General features: G+C 42.0%; 1 protein-coding gene across 11 annotated transcripts in view; it reads left to right on the plus strand.

The window, feature by feature from the left end:
* Positions 1-12,455: 12,455 nt before the first annotated feature.
* larp4b (La ribonucleoprotein 4B) overlaps positions 12,456-22,810 on the plus strand; it is a 153,908-nt gene continuing 143,553 nt past the window's right edge. For 7 of the 11 annotated variants that reach the window (XR_015757267.1, XR_015757266.1, XR_015757269.1 and 4 more), the window contains exon 1: positions 12,457-12,845. The gene's annotated coding sequence lies outside the window, so the exon portion shown is untranslated. Of the gene's footprint in view, positions 12,846-22,810 lie in introns of all 11 variants that reach the window. The other 4 variants (XR_015757271.1, XM_087987543.1, XM_087987544.1 and 1 more) reach the window with 2 other exon arrangements.

The following is a 22,810-nucleotide window of genomic DNA, read 5'->3' on the forward strand; positions in this document are numbered from 1 at the left end:
AGTGTCTTAAAGATTGTTTCCTGGAGCTTAATGTTGGGAAATTAACCAGGGAGTAGGCTGTTTTAGATTTAATATTATGTAATGAGAATGGATTAATTAATTATCACATTGTAAAGGATCCTCTCAGGAGAAATTAATTTTTGCTGGAATTTCAAATTCAATTTGTGGATGAGAAACTTGAGTGGCACGCACTAGTGTTCAGGTATTGAGAAAAGGTAATTACATAGGCATGAAGATAGATTTAGCTCTTGAGGACTGAGCAGAAAGACTACAAGGTAACATATAAACAGGGACAGACATTTAAAGAGATATTCAAGTTTTCCACACTAACTAGCACAAAATATAAATAAGGATAGCAAAAGCTATAACTATACAAAAAGGAAGAGAGTAACTAAAGTCAACATTGGACTCTTGGACGATGAGATGATGAAATGACAATATTTTGCCTCAATTTTTACAATGTTAGACACTAAAACCATCCTAACAGAAAGAGGTTTTGGGGAGTTTATAGTAAAGGAGGAACTTAAAGAGTTACCATCTTTCGGGAAGAAATACTAAGCAAACAATTGAGATTAAAGGTAGACAAGTCCCAGGGCCTGATGACCAACTCCGTAAGGTCCTAAAGGAACTGACAGCAGAGATAATGCATGCGTTGGACAAAGATAGGTGTGACAGAAATTGCATTGAGGAACTAAGAACCTTACAAATGGATAGGTAGGTTTGGAAAGTGGGCCAAAATGTGGCAGAAGGAGTTTAAAGTGGATAAGTGTAAAGTCATGAATTTGGGTCGAAGAAATGAGAAGGCGATCTATTATCTCAATGGGGAGGGCCTTCAGTATGTTCCAGTGCAGAGGAATCTGGGCATCCTCAATCATGAGTCACAAAAAGCTAGCATGCAGGTACAGCAGATAATAAAGAAAGTGAATGGAATGTTAGCTTTTATAGCTAAATGAATAGAATATAAAGGTAAGGAAGTGTTGTTGCAACTGTACAAGAAATTGGTGAGATTGCACCTGGAGTATTGTGCACAGTTTTGGTCCCCTTATTTTAGGAAAGATGTATCGGCATTGGAGACAGTTCAGAGGAGGTTCACTAGATTGATCCCAGAGATGACAGGTTTGACGTATGAAGAGAGATTGAACCTAGAGTCAAGAGTGTGGTACTGGAAAAGCACAGCAGGTCAGGCAGCATCTGAGGAGCAGGAAAATCCCTATACTCTCTGGAATTTAGAAGAGTGAGAAGAGATCAAATTGAGGTATTCAAGATAATAAAAGGTATGGATAAAGTAGACATGCAGCAGATGCTTCCTCTTGTGGGGCATTCTAGGACGAGAGGTCATAGTCTTTGGATTAGCAGGAGCAAATTTAACGCAGAGTTGAAGAGAAAATACTTCTCCTAAAGGATTATCAATCTATGGAATTTGCTACCCAAAAGTGTGGTGGAGACAATGAGTAAAATGTAAGGAGAAGTTAGACAGATTTTTAATTGGCAATGGATTGAAAGGTTATGGGCAGAAGGCAGGAAAATTGGGATGAGGAACCTATCAGTCATGATTGAATGGTGGAGTAGACATGATGGGCCAAATGGGCTAATTCTGCTCCTCTATCTTATGAATTGGTTAGAATATCAAAATTCTCAGGATTCTGAAAAGGCTCCAATTAATTCAAAAACATGCTGATGTAATATCTTTTTTCAAAGGAAGAAAGTCAGAAACTATAGACCAGTTGTTCAATTGGGAAATTATAAGGTCATACAGCACAGAAACATACCCTTTGGTCCAACTTGTCCAGGCTGAACAGGTTTCCTAAACTGAACTGGTCCCACTTGTCTGCTTTTGGCTAAATCCCTTTAAACCCTTCCTATCCATGTACCTGCCTGAATGTCTTTTAACTGTTGTAATCGTACCAGCACCACTACTTCCTCTGGCAGCTTGTTCCATATACATACACACCCATAGTGTGAAAATATTGTGCCTCAGGTCCCTTTCAAATCTTTCCCTTCTCACCTTAACCTTTGACATCTAGTTTTGGAATCCCTTACCCTGTGGAAAAGACCTTGACTATTGCAGGAAAGGTTATCAAACTTCTTGCTACATATTCAACTCTTGTCTTTGCCTCTCATAATTGTCTGGATCTTTTTCCAATCTACTCAAAATAGCAGGTTATAATCAGAACCTGCAGAAGAGCTGCAAACTTCAGTGATTAAATCCCATGTGCCCAGTTTTCTCAGAGCAGAGATGGTTAAAATAGTCCCTTATGTTTGTACATTGACATTCACTTAAAATAGCTTTGCAGAAGCTGTCACTGAAAAAAGCAGTGGCCTATGCTTTCAGCAACCACGAACATAAGAACAAGGAACAGCAGTGGACAATTCGGCCCCTTGAGCATGCTAGGCCATTTAATACAATCACAGCTAATCTCACCTCAGCCTCAAATCCTCTTGTTTGCATGTTCTCCATTACTAAACTGGAATGGAAAACAATAGACATATACATTGTAAACTGACAAGATCAGAGCTATATTCATTCAACACCAGATGACTCAGATAGACTTTTAGCACAAAGTGACCTCAATTGACCTGAGAGTGAGAAGTATGATTTGTAGTGCCACATGGATTGGCCAAGAATAACCTTGCTACGGAACAAGAAAAATGGCAAGATATGTCCCAGGAAAGCATCAGGTTGATGCAATTTTTAAGATCAAATGTAACCAAAGACAAGTAATTTGGTTCCAAAACACACTGATAATGTAAATTTAAAACATTGGAGTTACACCTTCTTCCCATTAGATATGTTCCACCTTGGATGTTCCTTTGTATTGATTCCTCAGTGTCTGTCAATGGGAAATAATTAAACATGGAGTAAAACAGTTGCCACTTTGCTACAACTTATCAAGGAGGAGAAAGTGAGGTCTGCAGATGCTGGAGATCAGAGCTAGAAATGTGTTGCTGGAAAAGCGCAGCAGTCAGGCAGCATCCAGGGAACAGGAGAATCGACGTTTCGGGCATAAGCCCTTCTTCAGGAAGGGCTTATGCCCGAAACGTCGATTCTCCTGTTCCCTGGATGCTGCCTGACCTGCTGCGCTTTTCCAGCAACACATTTCCAGCTACAACTTATCAAGTACCACTGCCCAAAATCCAATTTCTGGCCCTGAAACCAAGAGGAATAATATGAGCATTCCTCTGATCTGTCCAATCTGTCCCATACCAATTGTTATAATAGAAAATAATTTGGCAAGCCCTGGTATTTATTATGTGGCCATATTTTGTCACTTGAAAATTGACATGACCCCAAATACCACAGAAACGAAGCAGCATAGTAACATTCAGCATATAATAATTACAGTTTGCATTTAGAGATCAACATTTTGATGATGATGCGTTTTTAAAGTACTTTGGAAAAATATTATTACATGCTCACCAATCTATTACTTATTCTGAGCTGTTTAAACTCACTGACCTTTGCTGGGAAGCAGTTGATATTATTGATGTTCCCATTTTCATTGACCAATATTGATCTATGGCAGCATCACACCAAGATACCCAAAAGGCAATCTTGACATCATCAATTTTAATGTAAGGCAAGTCTAATAACCTTTTAATTTTATACAGAGAATTTCATATGATGCTAGTTAATGTTCAGAGGCTCCAGTTTCATTGTGGATTCTGCTACATACAATGTATCTTTAAAATAAAGTGGATTTAGTTCATTATCTAAGCAAATTACCTGAATATGCAACCACGTTCCTTACAACAAAAACAGAAGTTGCTGGAAAGCTCAGCAGCTCTGTGAAGAGAAATCAAAGTGAACATTTTAGGTCCAGTTCAGAGGGTCACCAGACCTGAAACATTAATTTTGTTTTTTCTGCACAGATGCTGCCAGACCTGCTGAGCTTTTCCAGCAACTTCTGTTTTTGTTTCTGATTTACAGCATCTGCAATTCTATTGGTTTTTATCATTTTCCTCACAACCCTGGGTCAGATTTAATGAGAAAAGTAGAACAGAGTGTGTACAAGATCACCATATTTCCAGTGATGAAAGATTCACTAAAGCCTCTAACCCCATCAATAGTATAATCAGGCACTCTCTCCCCATACATACCTCATATATCAGCCTCTCTACACACTTTACCGTCTAGTTGCTTATGAAGCAGAATCACCAGTCCAGGATAAGGACCCTGTACAATGGGAAAATAGGAACTCTCACGCAACTGCATAACCTCCTTGGTTTTTTTTCTTATTTTAGACACATTAATGCTGCCAAGCGTGTTTCAGAAGATCAAAGATCATTTCAGGCTTACTGTCTATCCTTTGCTGGAGAAAGTGAGGACTGCAGATGCTGGAGATCAGAGCTGAAAATGTGTTGCTGGAAAAGTGCAGCAGGTCAGGCAGCATCCAAGGAGAAGGAGAATCGACGTTTCAGGCATGAGCCCTTCTTCAGGAATGAGGAAAGTTTGTCCAGCAGACTAAGATAAAAGGTAGGGAGGAGGGACTTGGGAAGGGGCGTTGGAAATGCGATAGGTGGAAGGAGGTCAAGGTGAGGGTGGTAGGCCAGAGTGGGGTGGGGGCGGAGAGGTCAGGAAGAAGATTGCAGGTTAGGAAGGCGGTGCTGAGTTCGAGGGTTGGGACTGAGACAAGGTGGGGGGAGGGGAAATGAGGAAACTGTCTATCCTTTGCTGTTTGGCAGTATTGACCTAGGGCCAGTAGCAGTCCTGCTAGTGTCTCGCGACTGAGCTGCCTTATCTCCATTTCTTGCCTTTGAACAAGGGAAACTTGTGATCTCAACTGTTGTCTCTGCAACATGACGACCCATTGGGAACCGTTCATATTTGCACTCTCCATTTCACCCTTAAACATCTTCAAGGAAAGGCAAAATTGAAATCCAGATGCCAGAATGGCATATTGCCATTTTGGGTGAAATATCTGGCAAATTCCTCTCTGAAACCATTCCCTTCTCTACACATCAGATGACTGAAAGCTGGGAAGATATATTCATTGAAATTGAAACATCAGTGTTGGCATGACAAAAAGAGAAATAATGGAGGGAAAAATGATTGAAAGTCAAAGAAAAAAATGTGCCAAGTAGAATGAAGGAAAGGCTTTCACTCACATATTAACTTTTGTGCACAAGCAACACTATGGAATACCAACTAATAGATTACCTGTCGAAGAGTGTGGTGCTGGAAAAGCACAGCCAGTCAGGCAGCACCCTTCCTGATGAAGGGCTTATGCTCAAAACATCGATTCTCCTGCTCCTCGATGCTGCCTGATCTGCTGTGCTTTTCCAGCACCACACTCTTTGACTGATCTTCAGCATCTGCAGTCCTCACTTTCTTGTAATAAATAACCTGCTTCAGTAACTTCCAGTGTGAGTGCAAAACCACTAAGTCAGGAGGCTGAAAGAAAATCTCATTTGATAGCCACATTTTTTCCATAAGTTTGCATGCACAACGTATGAGTGGTATCAGATCATTAGTAACTAATTTCCAATCAGTTGGCTCTATTCCTATTTACATTAATCTTGTTACAATGTTAAAAACCATTTTGGCTTCTTATCTGTAATAAATAAATAGTGCTTGAATTTTATATGTCACATTGAAATGTCCTAAGCTCTTCACACAATGAATTACTTTTCCAAGTCACATTATTGTTATTACCTCTGGTCTTGCAACCACAACTAACAAAATATTTTAAATATTTATCAAAAATAAATCAAAGCTTCATTTTTCATGGCTCCATAATATGTTCCAGCCTACTTTTCTTTTATTTAATGGAAGGCTGGTAAGTCTGCAGCCAAACCGAAACATGTTTAACCTTCACGTGGTGCTTTTGCATTTTAGAGGGGGTTAAAAACCAGGTGTTAGTTCCCTTATTAACGTGTATAAAGATTCTAGTGCCTGTTTGAGCTGGCTACTAGAGTGTCCAAATATTGCCAGATCCAACATTGTGCAGTTATAGTTCTGATGCTGTTCAAATGTAGGACTTGGTCCCTTGAAATTGGTCCTTTCTGCCTTAAGACTTGTCCTTGTTTTCTTTCTCCTCTGCAGCTAGCTAATACTGCTCATGCACAAACTAAGGCTTTACATCTGATTTGTCTCCTGAACAGCATAATAAATTACACACCAATGACAAATGCTTTGCCCTTCCTATGTAACAGAATATTCATCACCTGCTGTTTGAAAGATATCTACTTCTCATGATTTCAATTAATTTGTATGGTGGCCAATTGGTTTGGGAAGCTATTTCATTAGCTTCTGGATTATGTTGTGACTCATGTTTTTGAAATTCAAGGTAAATTATGCTCCTGGCTCAGATAACTTCTATTTTCTTTTTATACACTCATGGGACATGAGCATTGCTGGCTGGGCCAGCATTTATTGATTCATTGATTGTTGTCACATGTACACAGATACAGTGAAAAGTGTTGTTTTGCATGCTACATAGGAAGATCGTACCATACAACGTGCATCAGGGTAGCAGAGCAGAGCATAAAATAGTGTTACAGCCGCAGAGAAGTTGCAGAGAGACAGATCAGAATTAAGTTTTGAGAGTTCCGTTCAAAAGTCTAATAACAGCAGAGAAGAAGCTGTTCTTGAATCTGTTCGTACATGTACTCAAATTTTTATATTTTCTGTCCAACGGAAGAGGGTGGAAGAGAGTATAACCGGGGTGGTAGGGTCTCTGATTATGTTGGTTGCTTTCCATAAGCAGCAGAAAGTATAGATGGAATCAATGGATGTAAGGCTGTTTTATGTGATGAACTGGGTTGTGTTCATGACTGTAGTTCCTTGTGGTCTTAGGAAGAGCAGTAGCCATATCATGCTATGATGCATCCGGACAGTACGTCTGTAAAAATTGGTAACAGTCTTTGTGGACATGCCAAATTTTCTTAGCCTCCTGAGAATGCAGAGAGGTTGTTATGTTTTCTTCACCATCCCATCGATGTGGGTGGACCAGGACAGATTGTTGGTGATCATTACTCCCAGGAACTTGATGAACTTGATGCTCTTGACCATCTCCACTTTAATTCCTAGTTGCCCTTGAGAAGATAGTGGTGAGCAGCCATCTTGAATTGCTGCAATTCATTTGTTGTAGGTAGATCCACAAAGCTCTTGGGGAGGGAATCCCAGAATTTTGACTCAGTGACAGTTAGGGAACAGCAAACTATTTCCAAGTTAGGATAGAGAGTGCTGGGAGGGGAACTTGCAGGTGGTGCTGGTGTACCCATGTATCTCAATGTGTGGTCATGGATTTGGAAGGTGCTGCCAAAGGATCTTTGGCAAATTTGTGTAGTGCACCTTGTAGATAGTACACTCTACTCCTCCTGAGTGTCGGTAGTGGATTTGATGCCAATCAAGCTAGCTGCTTTGTCCTGGATGGTTCAAACTTCTTCATTGTTGTTGGAGTTGCACTTCTCTATGCAAGTTTTTCTTTTGATTCATTCTATAATATTAACTGACATTTCCAATTTACTAACTCAACATGAGCTGGATATCACAAATTTTGCTGTCCTCCATGAGCCAAATTTTTATTTCTTTAGTTATCCTATTCAAATCCCTTTGAAGTCTCTCTATCTCCTCTTGTCTGTCTTGGTGTCATTGACAAATTTAATGAGCATACATTCAGTTCCACCCCCCCTTATTGTTGTCGATTCCCATAGTACTCTGAGTTATTGTCTGTAAACCCAAAAAAGACCCATTTACTCTTGACTTCCTGTTAATGATACAATCCCTTATCCTTGCTGATATGAGGTTATAAAAGGTGCAAGCCAGAATGTTGAAAAATATCATCATCAAAAATAAGGGAAGGGATGAAGATTCAAATTATAAATTAGATCCATACAGTAATATAGGTCTACAGCACAGGAAAAAGGTCCTTTAGCCCATCAATTTTGCACCAGTCCAAAGGAAGCAAACGAACTATCAGAATAAAGAACAGTATAGCACAGGAAAAAGCTCTTCGACATACCAAGGCTGCGCTGACACAAGATGTGTCTACTCTCTCCATATCCTTCTATTCCTGGCCTATTCATATTATCTGTAAAGATGCCTCCGAAACCTTGCTATCTGCTTCCACCACTTTCTCTGCTGGCACATTCTAAGTACTCACCACCCGCTGTGTAAAAAACCTGCCTCTCAAATCTCCTTTAAACTTGCCCCCTTTTACTTTAAACCTATGTCCCTGAGTAATTGATATTTCTATCCTGGGAAATCTTACGAATCAGGTCACCTACATTCTCCTCCAAATCATTTATATATACTACAAATAACAGAGGTCCGAGCACTGAGCCCTGCAGAACAGCACTGGTCACAGATCTCTTATCTGAAAAACACCCTTGCACCACCACTGTCTTCTATGAGTAAGTCAGTTTGTAATCCATTTTTCCATCTCACCACAGATCTCATGTGTCTTCAATTCTACTCTTCTAATTAGAAAGCCCTTTACTTGCATCAAAGGATAATACTTGAAAGTATTCTATATAATAAATAATCTTAAAGAAAATTAACGAATCTGAGACAATCAGCATGATTTTCAGTCAGATATGATAGGGTTATCTATCTGGATTTCAGCAACAAATTTCATATTATCTCACATTAAAAGATGTTGCATGGCTGAATGCATATATGGGAATGTATTACAATAAATTGGCAATGGTTGAATAAAAGACCATAATGAGTTGTATTTCAGGGTGAGCAGTGACCTTATAGAGGCTTGTAAAGTCATGAGGGGCCTGGATAGGGTAAATAGACAAGGTCTTTTCAAATGGGGTGGGGATGTCGAGGATGAGAGAGCATAGATTTGAAGTAAGAAGGGACCTAAGGAGCAACTTTTTCACACCGAGGATGGTGCATGAATGTAATGTATTGCCAGAGGAAGTGGTGGAGGCTGGTACAATTATGACATTTAAAAGGCATCTGGATGGGTATATAAATAGGAAGGATTTAAAGGAATATGGGCCAAGTGCTGGCAAATGGGACAAGATTAATTTAGGATTCCTGGTCAGCATAGACGAGTTGGACAAAAGGGTGTGTACCTGTGTTGTACCTCTCTGTGACTCTATGACTCGTATCTGGCTCCCAGTTGCAAATAGGTTTCAAGATTCTCTGCTGGAACTGCTGCTTCTGTGCTTATTCCAATGCATTCACATCTTTTGAAATATGCGATGCCTGCAACTGTACACATTAATTCCAGCTGAGTTCCAACAAGTATCTTGCACAAGTTCAATGTCACCTCCCTGCTCTTGTACTCTATGTCCCTATCAATAAAGCTGAAAACACTATGCTTTATTAACTGCTCTCACCACCTGCATGTATGGCTAATCCACCTAGCCTGCACCTCCCTGGATATTGTAGACAATTTAGCATGCCCAAACCATGGAGGAAACCATGCAGACACAAGAAGAACATGCAAACTCCATACAGACAGTTACCCAAGGAAGGATTTCAACGTGCGTCCTTGGCTACCTTCAATACTTCGTACACATATATATCCAGGTCCCCCTGGTTTTGCACTCACTTTAGAATTGAAGCCTTTATTTTATATTGTTTTTCAATATTCTTCCAACTAAACTGCACCACCTCAGATTCCTCTTCGTTGAACCTCATCTGCCACCAATCCAGCACTCCAACAATTTGTCAATGTCCCCTTGGTGTTCCACATCATTCTCCTCACAGTTTACAATTCTTCTAGGTTTTGTGCCACTTGCAAATTTGGAAATTGTTCCCTGCACATCAAGATCCTTATGAAGATATATCTTGAAAAGCAAGGGTGCTACAACAACCACTGGAACTCCACTCAAACCTTCCTTCAGCCCAAAAAAAATCCTCTGCCATTTCCACAACCTCCAGCAGTATACCACCACCAACACATCTTGCCCTCCCCTCCATGGTCAGCATTCCACAGGGTCTGTTCCCTCTGAGACATCGTGATCCATTTTTTCTTCACTCCAAACACTTCCTCACTTCCACATTGCATTTTCCCGTGGAAAAGCAGACAGTGTAACATTTGCCCATTCACCTCTTCTCTCCTCACTGTCCAAGGCCTCAAACACTCCTTCCAAAGGGGCAACAAGGTTGCTCAGTAGATAGCATTGCTGCCTCACAGCACCAGCGACCCACATTCGATTCCTGCCTTGGGTAACTGTCCATGTGGAGTTTGCATGATTTCCTTGTGTCTGCACAGATTTCTTCCATGGATTGGCCATGCTAAATTGTCTGTAATATTCACAGAGGTGCAGGCTAGATTGATTAGATACAGATGCAGCAGCATTTCACTTGTAATTATTTCAATCTAGTCCTCTGCATATGCTGCTCACAATGCAATCTCCATTACATTGGTGAGACCAAACATAGATTGGTGACCACTTTGCAAAACACATCCATTCTGCCCATGAATAACCCTGACTTCCAATTCCTTGCCATTTCAAGAAACCACCCTACTCTCAAGCTAACATTTGTCTTGTGGGCCTACTGCAATGTTCTAACAAAGCACAACATAAGCTCAAGGAATATCATCTACTTTTTGCTTCAACACTTTACGGCCTCAAAATCCCAATATTGAATTCAAATTATACTTGTTTACACTTAATAGCGAGGTCTTACTCTCACCCATTCACACCTTAATTTAAGCCCATTTTTCATATTTTTCTTCCCCCCTCCTTTATCTTTTGCATTGTGCTGTCTCTCTCAAACGTATAAAAAATCTATTTTACATCTTCTAGTTCTGAAGCAGTCATAATTGGACTGAAAATAGTCATCTGTATTTCTGTCTCCGCAGGTGATGCCAAACCTGCAGGGTTTCTCCAGTATGCTCTGTGTTTGTTTCAGACTAACAGATCTGCAGGCTTTAGCTTTTGTTTTAGCCTTTATTTCAGTTTGTTTGTTACAGCAAAAGTCTCAAACTTGAAATCATGCTGTATGATCCGCCCATTCACTGGGAAATGTCTTTTTAGAATTTATCCGTCTCGAGAGGAATCGTAGCAATATGAAACTTTTAGCCTCTTAAAATTCCAAGACTTTAATTGTTCCACCATCTGCGACCACGCCTTCAAAGTAATAAGCTCAAACAACCTTCTCTCCAAATCGTCCCATTACAGTGACATTTCCAAATGCTCACAACGCGAAAGTTTCAACGACTTGAACTAGCTGAACATTGAGGCGGCTGCGCGCAAAGGAGATGTGGATTGGTGCAGAAATAAAAATGTCAAGTACTGCAGAAATTCAGAAGGGCACTGACAGCACCAAGTTTCGGGTCCACCATGCCCCTCCATCAGAAGTGCCAAAGACTGCCTTGTTGAGGACCTAGGTTTGCATTGTCACCATCCGAATGTATCCCATCCCCGTGAACTAATGCAACATGCGCGCCCTGACTGTGACGTACTCCCAGCCTTCCCGCCTCTTGCGTTCATTCAGTACTTTTTCCTCTGCTCTATTTGGGGGCCGGCTGCAAACGCAGGGAATGCTTCAACCTTCTGTGCGGTGAGGTCTGGGCAAAACTCCTTTTATTTCCAGGTGCACCCAAGCGTCATTTACGCACTGCGGCACACGGAAGGAAGGCGGGAAACTATGCGTGCGTTGAAAAAAAAATTGCGAAACAATCTATCATCTCAATGAGGTTGTGGTGTCGGGGGGGGGGGAAGCTCGGCATCTGCGGGTCTCACCAAGAGCTGCATCGGTCTTTCTTTCAGCTTAAATAAGCACGACTTTAAATGATAAGAAAAAAAATCTGGAAGCCGTTGTCTTTTGTACAATTTGGTAGTTCACTGCTGAGGGGTCGTGCTCCTCCAATGGGTTAAGGAAGGGGAGGGGGGTGGGTCTGAAGAATGTTCCATTTGGCCAGAGAAAAGGATCGACTACGCACACCCACCCAAACCTTCCATTTCACGGATTTGAAAAGTCAACATTTTAATATCAAGTTAAATATTATTAAAAATATCTTGGTACAAAATGAAAGATCCATAAATGCAACTTATAAAATCAAAGAAAAAGATTATATATTCTGATACTGAATTTTTTGGGAGTGTAGAAACAAACAGAAAGAACTTCAAACCGCGTGATAAATAACAACCTGACTACACTCCCCTTCCATGCCATTAATTAAAAAGGGGCGAGGGCGGGAAAGGCGATGATTGACAGGCGGGGCGAACAATCGAACCTGGGAATGGGTGGGCGGGTGTCCGGCTGATTGACAGAAACGCCGGCCAACCGATAGCTGGACCCCTGTGGGCGAGGTCCACCGTGAATGTCAGGCTGGGAGGCCAATCGAAGGTCGGTTCCCGTTTGGGGGCGGGATCCATAAGGACTGACTGGGGTACCAGCCAATAGGAAGGCGAAGGTCGGCGGGATGCGTCACCGGTCAGAGCGGCTGCGGACGGGAGGGCGGGACTTCCTCCAGCGTCGGTCGCCCCACCCCCTCTAAACGCTGCCCATCCCCCCCCTTCCACCTTCCTCCCTTTCCGCCAGGAGAGAAGATCGGACGACGAAGAGCTTTTAACCGGAGCAGATTGGGATTAAACGGCGGCAAAGGCCCGAGCTATTTTGCTGGCCGAGGCCTTCGAGAGGCGGGGGGGGGAAAAAATTAAAATAGGGGAAGTGAGCGAGGGAACGATAATTATCAGTGTCGGGTTTAGGAGAAAAGGGTCTCTGTTTGCCTTGCCTTCAGGCCGGCTTCGCTCTCAGGCGGGGAGTTAGTGCGTGCGTGTGTGTGAGAGAGAGCGAGGTTGCTGAGGCCGTGTCCTCCTGCTGTTTCCCCGCCGTCCGAGGGGGAAAACATACCGAGAAGAACGGTTGAAAGGGGTTGGAGAGAATCCGACGGCGGTCCGGACAAGTGAAGGCAAGGAGCGGCGGGCAGGTGAGAGGAACGAGGCTGGATGACGGCGGGGTTTTCCTTCTCTCTCCTCCACCCCCCCGGGGGAGGGGAGGGAGGGGGTTGGTGGCGGTGGTTGGATTTAGGTTGGAAGGGCCTCGGAGGCCTCAGGCCCGAGCCAGCGGGAGAGAGGGAGACATGGTGGCCGCCATGTTTGTGAGAGCAGGGACGGGCCGGGCCGGGCCGACGGCGAGCCCGGGCCCCGTCGGTCGTGTCATCGTTCAATTCGGTTTCTGTCGGGAATGCACCCGCTCCTCCTCTCCCTCGACTCACTCTCTCTCTCTCTCCTCGCCCGCCTAATCCACCCGGTCCCCTTCCTGCTGCCCCCTCCCCGCGGGGCCGTCCCTCGATTTCGAAGCGGTGAGGGAACGCTGCTGATATCGAGGCACAAGGCAGCCTGGTCTAGGCCCTGGCCGTGCAAAATTTTTTTTTTGTCTTAATTGGTCTCTGATCTTGGGTAGGTGAGTCCCGGCCCCTTGTTCCTTCAGCGAGTCCACGAACATGTGCTTCCCTCCCAAGACGAAGAAAAGGCCAGACCTGAAACCTCCCCCCTTTTTTTCCCTCTTTCTCCTCCCCCCACCCCGTTCTCCCCAAATCAAAACCACCACCGCCCCGAAAGACGGAACCGAGTCCGCGGGATGCTTTCGGTGTATTTGCATTTTCCAGGTTTTAAAGTCTGTGTGCATCGGTGACGCATTGATCTTTGCGTTTTGGGGATCCCCGTGCGGCCTTTCGTTGCATTTTATTTTGGGGTTTGTCAGTACTGGGCTGAATTATTCCTTTTTTTAATTGGTCGAATTGTCGATTGCAACCTCGATCATTAAGTTTCCAGATTTGGGGGGGGGGGGCGCCTTGGTGCATTACTTGTCATTTGGCTTTTATATTTTGTAATGTGGAGAGAGGAGAATGAAGCAAACGTGATGCCATGAGATCACCAGTTCAGTCTCGGGCACTATGATTTAGCAACTATTTGATGTGTAGAAAGGATGGTTGTCCATGGAAGTTCATAATACTTTACCCTCTCGACACAGAAAATGTCAGCGAGATTCACAGCTGTGTCAGCTTAACTACTAGACCGCACTGCGTCTGTTGCTACTCGGATGCGCTACAAAAAAAAAGTTTCCAGGGACAATATGTAGGCTTCTGGCCTACTTCATTTTGTTCTATTTTTATATTGCAGTTGAGAAATTTCTTTTGCAGTTAGTTTCAACTAATGCTATCAGCTTTCAGTTGAATCCAGGGAGGGAAAGAGTCTTTTTTTTTCGTTTCTCGCCTACGTTTAGGAAATAATAGGCCTCCGAATTGGATTTATCGTTACCGAGTTTAGCGTTTAAACATTTGTTCCATATTGCACTGGCTCTCTATTATAAAGATGTGTAGTACAACAATAAATCAACTTGCACCCTTTTTGCTTGGTAGTCTTGTGGTGGTGTTAAGCTTCTTTGTTTAGAAGAAATATTTTAGCCTCAAGACACTTTATCCAGTTGTAATTACAAATTAAGTTTTGAGATTAATTGAAACATTCCATATTTTGTCCATAAACATTTAAGGACAGCAGTTCCCTTTTGAATCTGTGCAATGTATTGACAAAAATTAGACATTTCCCATTCTATAACTTGTGAAGTTGCTTAGTGTTGCAGGACAGTAAAGATGCTATACACGGGTGATATATTGTGGCAGTTGTATCGTGGCAACTAATGAGCCATGGAGTAAATGTTGCACCTAGTTAAACTAGTCATGCTTTGAACTGTCATGCATACAAGATCAATGTTCAAGTGTAAAAGATGCTATATACATTATCTACTATACGGTCAGTCTGGTGGCAGTACATACCTGAAGTCACGCAGCTGTTGGCTAATCTCTTGGAACTCTACTCTCAATGGTTGACCAAATGTAAATACTGTCAATACCCTTGAGTGGGATTAAAAATTGGGGCACCATAATGATAGTGGAATAAACACCAACTATAATTTATTGCTTTCATGTACTGTCTTTAATAAAATATTTGCTATAGGTAAGAAAATGACTTGTGAAGCATTTTTTTTTACAATCTCTCTAGTTAAATGCTTTTTCATGGCAGGTGGTAGTTTAGTGGCATTATGATTACCATGGTCTAAAGTTTTGGGACTGGTGTTCAAATCCTTCCATGACAAATGGTGGAATCTGAATGCAGCTAAATGTCTGAAATTAAGACTGCGATCACTGTGGAGCTATTTGTTTAAAAACCTATCTGGTTCACTATATCCTTTCTGTAGGAGTGGAAATCTGCCATACTACTTGGTCTGGACTACATGTGACTCCAGACCTACAGTGGTGTGGTTTACTCTTAACTGCACTCTGAACTGGCTGAACAAGCATTCCCATGCAACAACCTTTTTAGAAAGGAGAGAAAAAAAGACTGCCTGGTATTGGCTTAGATGTCAGAAATGGCAAAAGCATTGCGGATCTGTGTGTAGCAGTTCAAGAAGGAAACTCAGCACCACTTTCTGAAGGGTAATTAGGGACCAGCAAATGCTGGCCCAGCCAGCAACATCCATGTGACTCAATCAAATTTCTTTCAAGTATCCTGACTATCCATAGATTCCCTCATGTATTCAGTGACTCTTGATTGCCCCCTCCTGATTGTCCTGTCACATTACTGTAGATCTAGGGTCAGCAAGAGACCTGGTGTAAGATTTTAGACTTCAACAAAAGATGCTGGTGCAAAGATTTAGTTTCTGTAGCAAAGAGATCATGTTGTGGGGACCTAGGTTCAAATTCTGCCATGGCAGACGGTGCAATTTGAATTAAATGTTAAATCAGGAATTAACACTAATGACTGTAGAATCTTTTGAATCGTGAACCCGATGCGTTTTTCTATAATCTTTTGGGAAGGGAATTACTGAAACTAGCTTTCATAGCAGATTTTTGATAGTTGAATTTAAATTCTAGCAGTCTTTGTGTATGCTGTGAAGCAGTGATGCCAAAGTACTAGCCTGAGGCTTTGGATTATGTATCCAGTTACTTTACTGCATGCTTAGGTCCACCCATTTTCAGCCACTTAATTGATCTTGCTTCATAATGTCAGAAGTGAGGCTCATGGAATAATGATAATGAAATTCATGTCCAGAATGCATGGTTGGAAGTGGTGAGAACATGTGCCATAGATGCCAGGCACTAAGTGGCAATCTTGCCAATGCCTCATAGCATTCAAAGCAGCTAGCATGTGGAGTCTCCAACTCTTCTGGGGATTATCACTGACCAGAAACTGAATGTGACTCACCATTGTAACTACAGTGGTTACAGGAGCAGGCCAGAAGCCAGGAATTCTGCAACATATAACTCACCACTTGACTCCTAAAAGCCTGTCCTCCACCTACAGTGCATACGTCAGGAAAATTCCCCACTATCCTGAATGGATACAGCTACAATAACAATTGAAGCTTGATACCACCCATGACAAAACTGCAAGCACTTTCACTCCACTAACCATCAATAGCAGTAGTACATACTATCTAAAATGCATTATAGAAGGCTTAGGCAGCACCGTCCAAACCGGTGCCTACTTTTTTCTAGAAAAAGAAATACCACCACCTACACATTTTTCTCCAAGCTGCTCACCACCCTGACTTGGAAATATTCCTTTGTTACTGGGTTGACATCCTGGAATTCCCTCCCTCATGGCATTCTGGGTCTGTTTGGAGCACATGGATTGCAGTAGTTTGAGTGCAGCAAACCAACTGTAAGGACAACCAAGAAACAGCAATAAAATGTTAGCTCAGTCAGTGACTCTCACATGTGGACTTTAAAAGCCATTGTCCTTCACTTTGAGCTGAATGATATTGGAACAGGTGATTTGTTTTTGTCAGATACGAGTTTTAACCAGATAAGCATGGCGATAAGGTCAAAACTCAAGACAGAGGTCTAGCACTAAAATGCATTGGACGGAGGTTTGAGACGGCAGCTGAAATTGCCTACAAAGTGACCCTACGTCTGTCAAAGATAAATGGCATGTGCTTTTAAGCAAGGGACTGGTGCCTCTTAAGCTGAGGTATCAGTCAGTCACTCATGGTCAGCATTTGTACGAACGTTCACTCTGCTACAAAAATATGATCAATTTATATTCTACTTGAAGTAGAATTCATTATTGCAATGCAGTGTTTGATTCAGTTTAAGCGGATAAAGATTTATAGTGAGTCAAAGGTACTATTCAGTCATACTTAATATGAACAATGCCAGAGTCCTATTTATGAGGTGAGCTCTTACATCTTGGTCATTGGGTGTTTTTTGGATATTGGCGTTTTTAGCACCTTGCTTGGTTTAGCTAGCATCTGACCAGTTGTGTGCTTTCGGGAAGTATTGCAAATTGGTTGCACAGCACAGTGGTTTTGAATACTCATACAGACTCAGAATGTAGCAGTTGTTCTCATGTTATGCAAATTTGTTTTGTTCTTGTGTTCCAGCATGCAACTGAAAAATCAGTGCAATTCCATATGTCATGTACTAGCTTCAAATTTGAAATAAGTGCAATCAAGATTGTAGAAAAATAAAAAGCTGGTCAGTGGTAGAAAAGATGTTTGAGGTAAGTATTTTGACATGTGTTTTTGACATCAGGAATTGTCAATTTTATTTTTAGATCCAATGTTTATTCTTGACAGCTATTAAGGATTTGATGTCACCATATTTTATAAGTCTGGGGCATGCCTTCCTTTTAAAGTGTGCCTCCAAGTGATCAGGTATAAAATGTAGGTCAGCTTTAGTTTGATTTTCAGGGATCACTGGTTTGGATTCAGTAAGGGAATTGAGACTTTAACATCTCTTCCTGAACAGTGGATATAGTTCCCTGTTGCTAACACATGCCTGCTTAACTGTCTTTGTTGCTTTCTTGTGCTGCAGTTGGCATTAATTCAAACCACTTTACTATACTAGTGATTCTGTTGAATGCAAGGGGTAACCTCTCTAGATGAGTGTGGGGTTCAGATTTCTGTTCTAAAAGCTTTTCTAATTGAATTTAAGTTTTTTTGCAGCATTGAAATGCTGCAATCATTCAAGTATTTTATAACTGAATTTTGGAATAGTTTTGTGCTTTACCTCCCTCTGTGAATACATTTTAGTCAATTCTGCAACTTTGCAGAATTCCATTTAACCCACTGCACTGACTCAACATCTATCCGTTCACTGGCATTTTCTTTCAAATGGGATTTCTGCTTCCACCCGAATGTTCGGAGTACTAACAGTTTTTTAATTTATTAACTTGTATTTGTATTTATCCCTTTTCATTACTGACATGACAGAAGTGGAAATAGAATTTTGATCCAGTTGTTGTTAACTTTCTTCTTGCCAACTGATGTCTGTGACGAAGAGATGTTCTGGACCCTTAAAGTTAGGTCCTGAGAAAAGCAGCTTTCATTGCAAAACATTTTAATGTCTGTCAATTGTAACCAGCATCCTTGCCTACTACTTGTGAATTTTTGAATCTGAATAGGAAGTTGCAATTTGTGTATACCAGTAAAGTATTTCCAGTTATTTCCTTGTATGCTGCAAGTTGGTGGTCTTTACAGTACCTTTTTGTCAGCACTTAAGAAGCAAGCCATCCTTTCCCTTGTAACAGAGCAGTCTGTTTTTAGTCTTAATCTTACTGTCATATTTGACCCTGAACTAAGCCTCTGACAGCATCCATGTGACTACCATAACCTCCACAACACTTGACTTCAACCTGTCTGAAAAATGTATTGAGACCTTTGGAAAAGTCAACACTTAAATGAAGTCCAAGCTGGTCTCCCTCTGCTCTTAGAAAACTTGGTCGTCCAATGCTCCCTTGGGTGTACTTCATTAAAATAACCCCTGTTCACTAATGACTCCAGTGCTTCCTGACTGCAATTGACACCGTATCATGATTTTTAAATATGCAAGCGCAGCTCTTGCATTACATTAATGTCTATCTTAAAGATAATGCTAGGAATATCTCAGAGTTGCCAAGTTTGTTTTATTTCTGTAAAATAACCTTGCACTTCAGTGAACTTTTCTCTAGTTCTTTGCACGTTTGTTTTCTTGAACCCATTGCAGCTTCCAGCTATCATTCAGGTTAGCAAGGCTACTAGATAGTATTGCTATTCTGGTGTTTAAAAAGTTTGAAGATAAGCAAATAGTCACAGATGTGATCTGGCTAAATTGTACAAGTGAAACTGGGAAGGGGAAAGATGTTTCTAACACTTGCATGTAAATAAATACATTTGTTAATAGCAACACTCTTTGCAGGTGTGTTGTATGTCTCCTACTGAAAGACTTGGGAAACGAGTCAAAATTGTAGAGTACAGAAGAGACCCTTCAAACTCTCTGAACTGCCAGAACTGCACTAAAAGTATACTTCCACTTGGCTGCATTTGGTTCATAGTCTTGAAATATCAAGGATATCTCAGAGCAGAATATTCTCTAAGTGAAGAGGGGCCACCAGAAGGTAATCTACACATTGGTGCTAATGAAGTAGAAAGAGATTCTGAGGGGAGAATATAGAAAGTTAGGCAAGAACTTAAAAAGGTCTTCAAAGTAGTAATATCTGGACTTCTCCTGGTGCTGTAAGCTGGTGAGGGTAGGAATAGGAGAATAGAGCAGATGAATGTGTTGCTGAGGCGTTTGTGCAAGGGAGAAGGGTTCACACTGTAGAATCATTGGAATCTCTGGGGTAGAAGTAACCTCTATACAAAGGGCAGATTTGTACCTGAATTGGAAGGGGGCTATTATATTGGCAGAGATTTGTTCAAGCTGCTCTGGAGGATTTAATCCAGTAAGATGGGAGGCTAGAACCCAGAGAAACAGGCAGGGACAAAGCAGAGAACTAATAAATTAAACTGCTTTTATTTCTGTGTGAGGCCAAACCGGGAGGGCAGATGGATTTGGCATGGTTAGGAACATGGGACTGGGATATCATAGCAATTGAGGCATGGTTCAGGGATGGGTAGAACTGGCAGCTTAATGTTCCAGGATACAAGTGCTATGGGAAGGATAAATGGGCAAGGTTTGGGGGGGGTGGGGTTGGTGTAGTGTTTTGTTTTTAGGGATAATTTAGATTAGATTAGATTAGATTACTTACTTACAGTGTGGAAACAGGCCCTTCGGCCCAACAAGTCCACACCGACCCGCCGAAGCGCAACCCACCCATGCCCCTACATTTACCCCTTTAACCTAACACTACGGGCAATTTAGCATGGCCAATTCACCTGACCCGCACATTTTTTGGATTGTGGGAGGAAACCGGAGCACCCGGAGGAAACCCACGCAGACACGGGGAGAACGTGCAAACTCCACACAGTCAGTCGCCTGAGTCGGGAATTGAACCCAGGTCTCTGGCGCTGTGAAGCAGCAGTGCTAACCACTGTGCCACCGTGCCGCCCATAATTTAGAGGGGTTATTCCTGGGAAATTGTTTGGGTGGAACTGAGGTTGTACTGTAGAGCTGCCTCCAATAGTCAGCAGGAAATTGAGCAACAGATTAGTAAGGAGACCTCAGCTATCTGTAAGAATAAGGTGGTTTATGGCAGGGGATTTTAACTTTCCAAACATACTGGGACTGCCATAGTGCTAAGGGTTTAGATGGAGAGGAATTTAAGTATGTACAAGACAATTTTCTGATTTCAGTATTTGGATGTACCTAGTGGAGAAGGTGCAAAACTTGACCTACTCTGAGAAATAAGGCAGGGCAGGTGACTGAGGTGTCAGTGGGGGAGCACTTTGGGGCTAGTAACCATAATTCTCTACTTTAAAATAGTGATGGAAAAGAATAGACCGGGTCTAACAATTGAAGTTGTAAATTGGAAGGCTAATATTGATGGTATCAGGCAACAACTTTCAAAAGTTGATTTGGGGACAAATGTTCGCAGGGAAAGGAATGCCTTCAAAATGAGTCCGGAGACAGTATATTCCTGTTGGGTTGAAAGGCAAGGCAAATAGGTGGAGTGATTGCTGGATGACTAGAGAAATTCTAATTTTTCTTAGAGGAGGCATATGTCAGTTATAGATAGCAGAAGTTGAGTGAATCTGTAGAGTACAAGGGCAGCATGGTGGCACAGTGGTTAGCACTGCTGCCTCTCAGCACCAAAGACCTGTGTTCAATTCCCGCCTCAGACAACTGACTGTGTGGAGTTTGCATGTTCTCCCCGTGTCTGCGTGGGTTTCCTCCGGGTGCTCCGGTTTCCTCCCACAGACCAAAAATGTGCAGGTTAGGTGAATTGGCCATGCTAAATTGCCCATAGTGTTCGATGAAGGGATAAATGTAGTGGAATGGGTCTAGGTGGGTTGCGCTTTGGGTCGGTGTGGGCTCGTTGGGCCGAAGGGCCTGTTTCCACACTGTGTAATCTAATCTATACTTCAGAGGGAAATCAGGTGGACAAAAAGGGGACATGAGAGCTTTGGTGAAATAGGGTTCAGGAGAATCCAAAGGGATCTTACAAATACATTAAGGACAAGTAGGTATCTAGGGAGAGAATAGGTCGTCTTGCTGATCTTTTGAGGGGCTCTGTGGAATCACAGGAGATGGGAGTGATACTAAATGAATATTTTGCATTAGTGCTTACTATGGAGAAGGACATGGAAGATATAGAATGTGGGGAAATGGTGACACTTTGAAAAATCTCCATATTACAGAGAAGGTGCTGTTGGATGTCTTAATGCACATAAAGGTGTAGAAATCCCTAGGAAATGATCAGGTGTATCCCAGAATGCTGTGGGAAGCTAGAAGTAATTGGGTCCCCTGCTGAAATATTTGCATCATTGATAGTCACAGATGAGGTGCCAGAAGACTGGACATTGGCTAATGTGGTGCCACTCTTAAAGTAGTAAAGAAAAAAACAGGGAACTATAGAGCAGTGAGCCTGACATTGCTGGTGGGCAAATTGTTGGAGGGAATCTTGAGGGACAAGATTTGCATGTATTTGGAAAGGCAGGCACTGATTAGGAATAGTCAGCATGGCTTTGTGTGTGAAATTGTATCTCACCAGCTTGCGTAGTTTTTTTGAAGCAGTAATGAAGACGATTGAATGTAGAGTGGTGGGTGTAATCTACACTGACTTCAATAAGGTGTTAAACAGGTTCCTTTATAATAGCCTGATCAGCAAGGTTGATCACTTGGTCTACAGGGGGAGCTATCCATTTGGTAGTAGAGGGTTGCTTTTCAGACAGGAAGCCTGTGGCTAGTGGTATGCCACAAAGATCTATGCTGGGTCCACTGCTTTTTGTCATTTTATATAAATGATTTGGATGTCAACATCAATACAGTTTACAGGTGCCAAAATTGGGAGGTGTGATGGACAGCAAAGGTTATGTCCACAACATGGGCCAAAGGGCTTGTTCTATGCTGTACTTTTCTATGTCCTATGTACAATGGGATCTTGATCAGATGGTCCATTGGAGTTCAATTTAAATGGAAAATGCTGCGTTTTTGGAAAGGCAAATCAGGGCAGACTTGTACACTTTAATGGTAAGGTCCTGTGGAGTTATGCTGAACAAACAGACCTTGGAGTGCAGGTTCATAGTTCCTTTGAAAGTGGAGTCACAGGTAGATATTGAAGGTGAGAATGAGCAGGAAGGGAGAGTTAAGTTCTGAGTTCTTGGGAAAGAAGTTAGCTGAGCATGACTCAGATCAGAAGAACTTGCAGTTAAAATGGAGTGCTGGAGGCAAGGGGAATGGGTTGACAAGTTGGAAAAGCATTCATTATTTAGTCAATTAACAATAGAAGCATTTAGTATGTAAAGTCAGTTAACAAGGTGAAAGTCTTCATTATGTGAAGCCAGTTGAGGTTAAGAACGGTCATTGTAACACCAGATGGCTTAATCTTTTCTATTGATAATTGATTGTAATGGCCACCCAGTCAATATGTGTGTTGCCTTGTCTAGATGCTTCTCCCTGTAGAGTGACTTTCATTGGGAAGCTTCTCATCCAGAGAAGACACCACTTGTATCTCTGTGTACACATGGGCA

The sequence above is a fragment of the Chiloscyllium plagiosum genome, unplaced genomic scaffold (assembly GCF_037043375.1).
Source record: "Chiloscyllium plagiosum isolate Xiang-an unplaced genomic scaffold, Cpla_swu_hap1 HiC_scaffold_5, whole genome shotgun sequence".
NCBI classification, from domain to species: domain Eukaryota; kingdom Metazoa; phylum Chordata; class Chondrichthyes; order Orectolobiformes; family Hemiscylliidae; genus Chiloscyllium; species Chiloscyllium plagiosum.